Source organism: Enoplosus armatus, chromosome 10 (genome assembly GCF_043641665.1).
Source record: "Enoplosus armatus isolate fEnoArm2 chromosome 10, fEnoArm2.hap1, whole genome shotgun sequence".
Lineage (NCBI taxonomy): Eukaryota > Metazoa > Chordata > Actinopteri > Centrarchiformes > Enoplosidae > Enoplosus > Enoplosus armatus.
In genome coordinates, this window is record NC_092189.1 from 707,315 (window position 1) to 718,119 (window position 10,805).

A 10,805-nucleotide genomic window follows, 5' to 3' on the forward strand; every position below is an offset into this window, starting at 1 on the left:
ATGGTGGATAACACCAGAAATCATCAAATTTAGATATTTTTGTTCTTTATATCGCCACAGCTATATATACATGTATACACATATAGAAATTACATTTAATTCATTTCTGTGAAGAAGATGACTAAATTTAAGACGAGGTATAGAAGAGAATCACATGGTTCTCATATTGCTTCACATTGCCATTCTCCTCTATCCATACCTATAAAGATTCTGTAGGGAGCCAGTAGCCTAGCTTGTGCTGGGAATAACATTATATGGCATTTAGATACTGATGGCATGAGCCTGTAGATAAAATATAATGAAAACCGAACAAAGGCTACCAAGGGTACCGTGGAACTCTATGGTTCACGTCGCAAGGCTGACATGATCAGTGTTAGATCAAATCTTGCCAGGATAAAGGGAAATGAATTATGAGGGGGTGGGGGGTCACAGATCACTAAAAATGAGTTAAGACAAGCAGAGTCACATATCACAGCAGCTATGGCTTCGTTGCAGCCGGCGGGCTTCTCAGAATTCGGGCGCGATCTACTGGAGATGGCGCCTGATGTTTGTGGTGCAGCTTGTGCTTCCTCCATCATGTTTATAAGAGCGTTCCCAGAAGGCCGTGCATGCAGGCTGTCACTGCAGGAGCCACTGTTTAAAAAGCAAGCTCACAGGATGTGATGTCAGAGGCACGGGCCGCTCCGCGGGAAGAGTTGGAATTGATAGCCGACCCCCGCCGGCCTGTATTAAATGACTCTGATTACTCTTGGTGAAAATCTCAGCCAGAGCTTATTACATGCAGTTGTTTTTTTGTTTTGTTTTTTTACTTATTTTTAAATCTGCTGTTGTTTTTCTCTCCGTCTTTTTTTTTCGTATCAATCATTACATTCCCCTCTTGCTGTGTCAACACACCCATTTGCTGATCCGTGTTTCGGTGTGTAATCATTTATTTTCCTTTTGAAAGTTCGGAACCCGGGTGATGAAAGTACAACAGCGCGGCTTATTCACAGGGTGCAAATCAAATACTAATTTGCTGTGTGAATTCAGCCTCAGTGGGATGTGCTTTTGCCTCTAAACCCCCCACCCCCCCGACTAATGCACAGACTTCTGTTGGTGACAGCAGGAGAGGCGGCAGCAGCCGCAGCAGCAGCAGCAGCAGCAGCAGCAGCCCATGGAACAGCTCTCGTTTACGAGCTGTTACATCTTCCCCGTTCGCCTGAGAACAGTGACAATTTAAAGACTTCCTTTGACGGGAAGCCCGGGCAGTAAATATGGTTGATGCCGGGGTAAAGTCAGAGGTTTCTTGCCGTAATAAGATTTGTTCCTGCGGATTTGTGGCTCTTACAATTCCTCCTCACAGGTTCGTCTCTCGTCCGTTTGATCACCTAACACGAGATTATGTTATGGCTCGGGATTAGTTTCCGAGGGAGCGGCCTGGCGTCCTAGGTGTGTTTCTCTGCACCCTAAGAGGCTTATGGGAGAAATATGTGCTGGCTAATAGCTTTATATTTTTCAGGGTTTTTTTTTTTTTTTTTGGAAGAGAGAATCAGATTTCTCTGAGCCCCCCCCCCTAAAAAGTTTGTCACATAGACGCTGATTTGTCATAGACACTGCAAATCCAGTTTTCACTGTGTAATGCGTCTGAACATGGCGGTAAAGCTGTGGCTTTAAGTCTGACTACACCGCAGGAGAGGGGCTTTGCAACAACGCCGGCCTGTCAAGCGGGTGGTGAAGTATTCTCGTGCTAGCAGAGCAGGGTAAGAAGCGGGAGGGAACGTGTAGCGGCCCAACTACCCCCATAACCCTGCAGCGCCCTAACAAGACACATTCTGGTTTGTGTGTGGATTAAACAAGAGTTAAACAAGAGCGCATTAATACCACAGGCCTTCCTTTGCTGCATGCCCCCCCCCCAACAAACCCTTCTCTCTCTCCCGCATTTCCTGTCTCTCTCCAAGCTGTCAACAATCAAATGCCCCCCAAAAAATATCTTGACAAGATTACAATAAATTAGACGTTTCCCACTGCTCCTTCAAGCTAGGTTAACCCTCAGCTGTGTCACACACGATACAGATGTTTTTTGGGGGGGGTTTCATCGCTATCCATAAATAAATGAGTTTCCCAAAACATTGAAATAGTCCTTAAAGTGAGTACTCCACCAGTTTGGCGTTGCAAAACCCGTTTCCTACATTACCCACAAACACCACTCAACCACTGACTGATTTGATTGGACATTCGGTTTGCTATTAATGTTATTATTATTTTATTTTTTTACTCGTTGGTCTTCAGCCCCAACCGACGCTGACTCAGTCAGCCATTTGAGGACATCCGTCAGACTTTGCGTCGCTCCCTGGTACATAAAAAAGGGCGTTAGGTGACTTTTGACACAGATGGGATGGCCCTCCCCAACACCTGGAAACACACTGTGATGCGTTGAAGAGGAGTTCCTCCTTTTAACGTTTGCTGTAAAGCAGTGGAACACCATCTGGCTGCACGCTGCGCTGGCGAATCAAATACGTATTACCGGATAGCTTACCAAATCCTGTCTTATATTACAATGAACTGTTCTGCAGTGACGCCACCGATGCAGCCCCCACCCCCTTCCTTCCATGAAAAACACTCTCAGTCTTAGTCCTGGTTATATACTTTTTATTATGGCTGCTCATTTTTCATTTTTCATTTACACCCCCTCCTCTTCCTTCAACGCCTCCCCGCCCCTCACTTCAGTCTCGCCATCTCTCTTCTCCCCCCCGCCTCCCTCCATCCCTGCAGCCGGGCCGGCCCCGGCCGGCTGGGCCCGGCTGGCGAGCCCGCCTCGTCAGCAGAATCGACAAAAGGCGGGGGGCCGTTTTTTTCAGCAGGGTCCCATGCATTGTTAATCAGCCTCTCCATTCAGCACAGATGGGATCAGGCAGCAGGTACACGGAGCCCTGTATCGTAGCAGCGTAAATCAAGCCCACCCCCACCCCCACCCCCAACCCCAGCAAATTATCTGGCGAAGCGGCCTGGTCTGGTCGAACCTGAAGAGTGGGGGTTATACTGTGAACCCACGGTCATATTTGCACAGGGGGGAGAAAAAAAAGGATGAAAGAGCACGGCGCTCAGCACATGCAGTCGACGTTCCGTCGATAGAAGCTCATAACGGCGGACAGTTACGGGCCTGTGGAATATATACGGCGACCGCCCTCGCTCCGCTCTTAAAGGCACGTCGGGGGGGAATGTGGTTATAAATAGGCACATGTGCAGGGGTGGTGTCACAGCAGGTTTACAAGCAGCCAAAGGATGCCGGTGGGCTTTTGTTCCTGTTGCTCTCTCTGTGTACACTAGCTGTCGTGACATTTATCCTACACAGAGAGAGACAATGGAGAGAGAACCCCCACCCCCGCCACCTCCAACTCCAGGTCACGCTTCCATCCTCAGTCAAATGTCAGCCTCTCTCTCTCTTTCCGTCTGTCTGCCTTCGCCTTTGCCAAGGCCTTGATGGCCGGGATCTCTTTCCCACCCGTGACACTGATGCAATGAACCGGGTTCCTCTAGCCTCTGACGTTTGTCTAACATTTACTTGATGTCTTGATGAACCAAGGCAGGTAGGATCCTGCCTTGGTTCGTCAGCCATCAAGGGTAGGACCTTACACAAGAATGGACCTCCTTTACCAGTTTAAAACACGAAAAAGCAGCGACCCATGTTACCAGTGAATCAAATGACTACATGGATCCCACTGTTCCCCAACCCACTGAGGACTCTGACCCGACTCAATGTTCTGTGTAACCTCTTAGCGTCTTTTAGCTCATTGGTTTGCTTTTACGGCCAGTATTGGTGTGGTTTTTGGGGGAATTTCCAGCCTAAAAGCCTCTGATAAAGCCACTGTACACCACCTGTTCCACCGTTTGTATAGCAATAATTTGTCAGGGCTGTGTGTCCATCTGCTGGTTGTGGAGTTCTTCTCCAGTTGTGGAGAATTTGAATTTGAAATTTGCCATATTTTGCTGCCATATTTTGTATAAATCACTATTCACTGATCAATGCAACGAAACACACAGTCTATCACTGTCAGCCTTTCACGGGCACTATTCGCCCCCCCGTGTGCCTTCCACTGCGAGGAGCGAGAAGCCCAGCAGGGGTCGCTCTAAGGATGCCTTGGCCTCTTGCTCCTGCTGACCCGCAGGGGTCAACGACTTTCCTGACTCGAGCTCGTCCTCGTGTTGAGGGGAGCACGGACCCCCCCCCCCCCCCCGCCCCAAAAAAAGTAGGTCACCGTTTTTTTCCTCGACGCTCCATTCTGCACGCCAACCCCCGACTCGTGAGCAGCATCCTCCCACGAAAGCCACAGCCGTCGCTGTGTGCGGCGTGACTAAAGCGTCTCAGATCAAGTGAACGATGACAAAAGGCAGGGGAAAGAAAAAGAAAATACGAGGCGGGATGTTTCATTCCAGCATATCAAGGGAGTTGCTTTGTTTACCTGTGTGGGCTTATTACTCCGCGGTAGGTAAGGCGTAGAAACAACACCAGGCCCAATAAAGCACACTGGAAAGTGTTTTTTTTTTCTTCTTCTCGGGCTTGCAGCATACCTCCTCACTGTCCTTTTGAAATGTGTAATTAATGCATGCAGAGTTTGTGTATGTTTATTTATCTGTTTTCGGCATTGTGTATTCATTTTTTTTTTTTATTCCCCCCTGAGTTCTCTGGAGGTTTGAATAATTGAAGTGATTTGTATTTTCTTTTTTTAAAAGGCGGTAAAGGAAGGGCCCCCCGGGGGAATGGCTAAGATTGAAAATACACAGGGCCTCAAAGTTTATCTCCATCCGCCTCCTTAAACGGCCCTTTTCACTGTTTAAATATCTCTTATGAGTTTGTAATATGGAGGGAAACAGAGGGGAGAGAGTAAAGGATCGTAACTGACATGTTTTCCAAGAGCCTGGATGATAAAAAGGAATAATAAACATTTGTTTTAAAAATAAATATACACTATTTTTTTTTTTTTTCCCTTGAACCCTAAATATAGACTGTGCTCTTTTTTGATGTGGTAAGCCGCATATCGTCGACTGCCTGCGAGCCTCCTCCCGGTGCAGAAGCTAAAATGTTGGCAGAGGCGGCATTGCTCAAACGCTGCACAACTGAGCGACTCGGCAGCGCTTTTGAAAGGTTAAACGGCACTTTGAACGCAGGCTGTCCAAACAAAATGTTAAAAAGCACACACACACACAAAAAAAGATGTATATCGCTCACTGCGGCGCGTGATGCAAAAAGGCGCCGAAGTGTGTGTCGCAGCCTCTGACGAAAAGGCCATCAATGTTGCATCTCCTGTTATGAGGACACGCGGCCATTCAGTGTCGGGCACGTCTGGAGCGCAGGGCATCATTTTGCACAACTTTAAAACTGCAGCTGCTCATCCCTTAAACGCGTACCTCAGGTGTTGGGGACACAGGACAGGAAAGTTTACCGCACTTTAAATGGCGTGGGGGGAAAAGGCCTTGGACGAGTGTTCGCTCAATGTCAACAGGCGTCTCCACAGCCAACCACGTCTCCGGATGGGAGCGAAACGTGGAAAACATGAAAACTCGACATCCGCTACCATCGCCGAAAGGTTTGTGGACCATACGCCTGCTAGAACAACCTCGCAACATCTCTTTTTGTCTCTCCACAAGATTCAAAACCTGGCTGCCGGTGGTTTGTTGCCATCCAGAGCGTCACAGAGTGCTCGGGCCAAAATGTTCCAAAAGGCCCGGGGCGGCATTTTGCTTAAGGACACATTCAGCGCTTTATAATACTACATGAGACATGATTCTACCGCTCTTCCTGGTCTCATTGGCTTTTCTTCCACACATCTAATTCTAATGTCCGTCTGAACATGGCCTTGGATCGGTCTGGCTGGCGGTCGGCGTTGCGGTTCATGACATGCCTGCTTGCCACACCCCTCACCTGAAAGTTAAAGCTACAGTGGGCAATATTATTGAATTACAAAACCCTCCAGTGCTCTGAGAACAGCAGCACAACGGCGGCAGGAATGCAAGGCGAACCTAAACAACGTTTTTTTTTATTTATTTCAGAGGCCACATTCCCTATCGTGCATGGGGAGCGATGATCGCCGCCGCCGCCACACTTGGCTTAGGGACACTATCTTCATCTGCTCTCCTCCTCCTCCTCCTCCTGTGAAGCTGATGTAGCACATTTCGGTTAGAATAAAAAGCCAGAACTACTGCCACCACAGGAACCATTGAGATGAGTTAGGACATTCCTTGTGTGCCCCCCTCCTCCCCATGGATAATCCTACCCACAATTCATAGCCTAATGGGATACATGAAAATGTTACAGCGCTGGGATTTCCACACTATCTGGCAGCTGCTACTTCCCTCTTTTTTTTTTTCAGATCCTGCCTCTCTCCCATGTCAACTGCCAAGGCCTCAATCAGTGTGTGTGTGTGTGTTTGTGTGAAGGGCTTGGGTGTGGAATATTTAGCCAGCATGCGGGTGGTGACACTGTTCCAGTTCAGAAACACCTTTTTACCACAGTGAATTGGAAACATCAGTTTGATGTCATTATTATTATTATTATTATTACTATGCGCGCGCACACATACACACTTTCAGACACACACGCACGAACACATGCTCGGACGATTTACCTGCAAGTGCAGCTTTAATTGAGCCACGCGGTTTCAGTCAACCTGATTCCTATTGACGAGCACTCCATCTCGGAGCGGAGTAAACAGACACCACAGATGGTGTTGACTAACTCCGCTGCTGCTGATGATGATGATGACGACGGTGTGTGTTTCCTGCGTGCGTGTGCAGACACTCATGAGCCCTGATCTACGGTGGTACAGTGTGGTTTTTTTGTTTTTTTTTGTTGCCTGCTTTTCATCGCAGACCCATCACAGCAAACAGGACAAATTAGACCTTCACATTTGATTTGCTTCACAGTGTTGGGGTTTCTTTGTTTTTTCCAATGCCACTGCTCCCAGTTACACTATAAAGGTGTGGGAAGTGGGAAGTGTCATGTTTGCTGGAGCTACATGTGTACAGTCACGTGCCCTCGCATCCATCCAAAACATGAACATCCCTGTCCATACCATCAAATTTGGTACGGAATAAGCCTGATTCCAGACCTCTGAATCTTCAATATGTATCTAGATACAGCCCCCCCCCCCCCCCCCCCCCCACACACACACACACACACACACACACAAAAATGATGCGGATACATTTGCAATGATTCAACACTCTGAGATTCATAGCCAATTTAATATGATTTGATTCAGCTGTGATTCAATACAATCTCAGGTTCAATAGGATGTTTTGACTTGCTCATGAATAAAAGTGTATTTGTTTTGAGTGACTTCATCTGTTCCTGTTTTTACTGTAAGTACTGAAAACGCCAATGAAGAGGACAGCAGGAAACCTTTTTAGCTAGTCCCCAAGGAGGCTGAATTTTGCGCTAAAATGCTGCTGATGGGGTGTGGAGTATTGAACAATTTGATTAACTCAAACAACAAGTTGGAGGTGTTTCAATCTGGTTTCCGGGCTAATCATAGCACTGAGGCAGCCCTAGTAACAGTAGTCACTGACAACAGGGTACATCTAGAAGCCAGTAAACCTTCAGTCTCGGTACGACCCCATCTGAGCGGGATCACATTGGACTGTCCAGAACTGTTTTTCTGGCAGAGTTCTTTGTTGGAATTGATGAGAACTTCACCACAACGGGCCACTTATTGTTAATCTTTACATGTTACCCCCCTCGGGTAAAAAGCTCAGAGAGAGAAACTAAAATTATAAATTCCCTTGCACTCACCCGGAGCCAACAAGCAGGAAACCATGGCAGGGTCTTTGACTCAGACCTGAACTTTACGGCTGTGGGGGTTTGTCAAAAATCTGTCAAATCAGAGACTTAACGCATGCTTTTATATCGGGCAGGCTGGGCTGCTGTAGTGCTGTCCTACCTGGTCTGCCAAAAAAAAGGGAAAGTCATAAATCAGCTACAGCTGATTCAGAACTCTGCAGCCCGAGTGCTGACCAGGCCCAGAAGGAGAGTCCTTACATTGGTTGCCTGTCAGTTTCCATATTGATTTTAAAATGATTTTACTTGTTGTTGTTTTTTTAAAGCACTTCATGGTCTTGCACCAGCATGTCTCACATTGTTACAGTGTAATAAACAGTGCGGCCCCCTCAGGCCCTCTGGCACGAGTTTGTTAGTGCAGGACTGAAACCTTTGGTGAGGCAGCTTTTAACTTTTATGCTCCGAGCCTGCCCAAGGATCTGAGAACAGATGGAACCCAATCTCTTCCGCCTGGCTTTTGATTAAGTTGGGTTTATAGACATTATTTATTTCATTTTATTCACTTATTTGATTGTAAATTTTATTTGCTATTTTATTATTATTAATATAACAACACAGCCACAAAATCTTCCCAAGCCCATTTCCTTTAGCAATTTAGCTGGTTCTTTTTAGAGAGAACAAAACAACAGCAGCGCTGCATCTGCTGGAAAAAAAAAAAAAAAAGAACATCACATGAAACATTAATTTCCTGCTGAGTACTTCACAATCCATAGATATTTGATCTGATCCGCACTGTACATGTACTACATGGAGAAAAAAAAGAGGCTCTGTCAGAGGCCAAGAGAGAGATGGAGTGAGAAGTGAGGAATTCATTTCCGAGGCACCGAGTCATTAGCAGCAGGCTGTTCTTCATGAATTCATAAACGCAACAACGTGTTGCTGTTTGAATTAAATTACGAACTAGGTCAATAGCGCATCCCAAATAATTAGACCCATGCATTAATAGATTATTTAATATTTCGGGGTAATTTAATCAAGAGCATTTTGGCATGTCAGGCAGAGGTTGATAGATCTGAAGGTAAATGGCTCAACCTTTATTTACAATGGAAGGTTGACAAAGCAGGTCAGGCTGGAGCTCATAGGATTTTTTTTTCTGGTGTAGTGTTATATAATTGCACTTAGACTACGGGGTATATTGCTTTATTTATTTAAATTTATAGAATAAAATGTCTGTTGAGCACACTTCTATAATTAAGGCTACAGGAATAAATATATTCATGTATGTAATATTTGTGAACTGGCTGGGCCACCGGGAATTCTCCCGGTATTCCCAATGGCCATTCCCGTCAAATCAACCACTGTGACGCGCAATTCTGCAATAATTTGTGGGAGAATTTGCGTTCCATGTCCATAATTACGTCACGGCTGACTGCATTAAGTCCACGTTCTGATCTTAACAATAATATATAGAGGGAGATACATTCATTCTGTAGGTTTGGTTTAAAAAGCGGGAGTGCCAGAGCCTCCTTCATCCAATGAATAATAAATACAAAAAAGATTCATTTTGCTTCTCTCCAGTGCCTTTTTGTTAAAAAGACTGATCGCACAGTACGTTTCTATGATATTTCTTAGACATATAGTCTCCAGCGCATAAAGGCCCTTCCTTTTTTCTTTTTTTTTATCCAGAGCAGTCGTGGCTGCAGAGCTTCCTGCCAAGGCTGTACAGACAAACAATGTGTTCAAGTTCACCTCTCAATACTTTCTGACTTCCCTACACCCTTTCTGTGGCTCTCGGCCCCAAGCCCATTGGTTCCTACTGAAGACCTTTGCAAACACATTGCAAATATGGGGTTTCAATTTTTTCATTTCCAAAAAACAGACAGACGACTGTAGTTTTGAGCGAAGGTCACTCAAATGGTAGCAAATAGTGCATTTGTTGGGGGGACTATTTTCAGCGGCGGATTAATCCACATTTGGATCTCTGGTGAGTATTTGGGGCAGCAGGACGGTATATAAATAAACTACAGCGTGTGTGTCATTCAGTGCAGCAGTGCGGCTCCATTGGGCAACAATGAGGAGGAAGATATGTCAGGCTTTGGATACACACACACAATACTTGATAGTAGGAGTCATTTGTTTCTGGTTTTGGCCCTAATGGCGTTAGCTGGCAGTAAGATATAGGTTATATAATATCACCAAGTGCTCCCTGACAGCCTTCACTCAGGGAAAAAAAATGTTCCCTTGTTCTGCGGCTACCTTTAAAAGTGTTTGGACTTGATGACATTATTGGCATTCTTTTTTTTTCTCCATTTCAGGATTATGACAGCGGCTGCAGCAGGACACTGACCAGATTCACGGACTGTAAGTGTGAGGACACGCACCCCCTGTCCTTGGTGTCGGTGAAACCCAAGCTCCAAGCTCACACGTCCCAGCTGGGACAAAGGAAACACAATTGGCCCGTGTCTTTGAACAACAAGGGGGTGGTAATGATAATCAACCACGCTCACGTCGGGCTGGTTATTACGACTTAGCTGTGACCTCCGAGCAACCTCAGCTCAGGGATTGCCGTGCGCGTGTGTGTGTGTGTGTATACATGTGAATGTTTCAGTGTGGGTTGATGGGGGTTTTGGTTGGCGCAGTAAGAGCGGCAACTAAATGAGGCTCAATAAAACTGCATGGCAAGCGCACATTTACCTGCTCTGCTTTGATAAATGCCACGGCTAGCTGCATAAAATTGGCTGCAAAGGACAGGGTGACTAATTCCCTTGCATAGCGTTGTGAGGGCTTTTTGTACGTCTGTCCATGTGCGTTTATGCTTGTGTGTGAGTGCGCGCATGAAGGACTTACAGGTTGTTTGAATGAAAATGAGAACTGTTCAATAATACATAAGGCTGTCTGCAGAACACTATTACCAAAGAATATGTTTTATGAAAGACCCCCCCCCCCCACACACACACACACACACACACACCCACACCCCTGTAAATGGTGGCGCTGGATGTTTCCACGCCGCCATATATTTTACAGATTTGACAAATTGCGGACAGGAGTC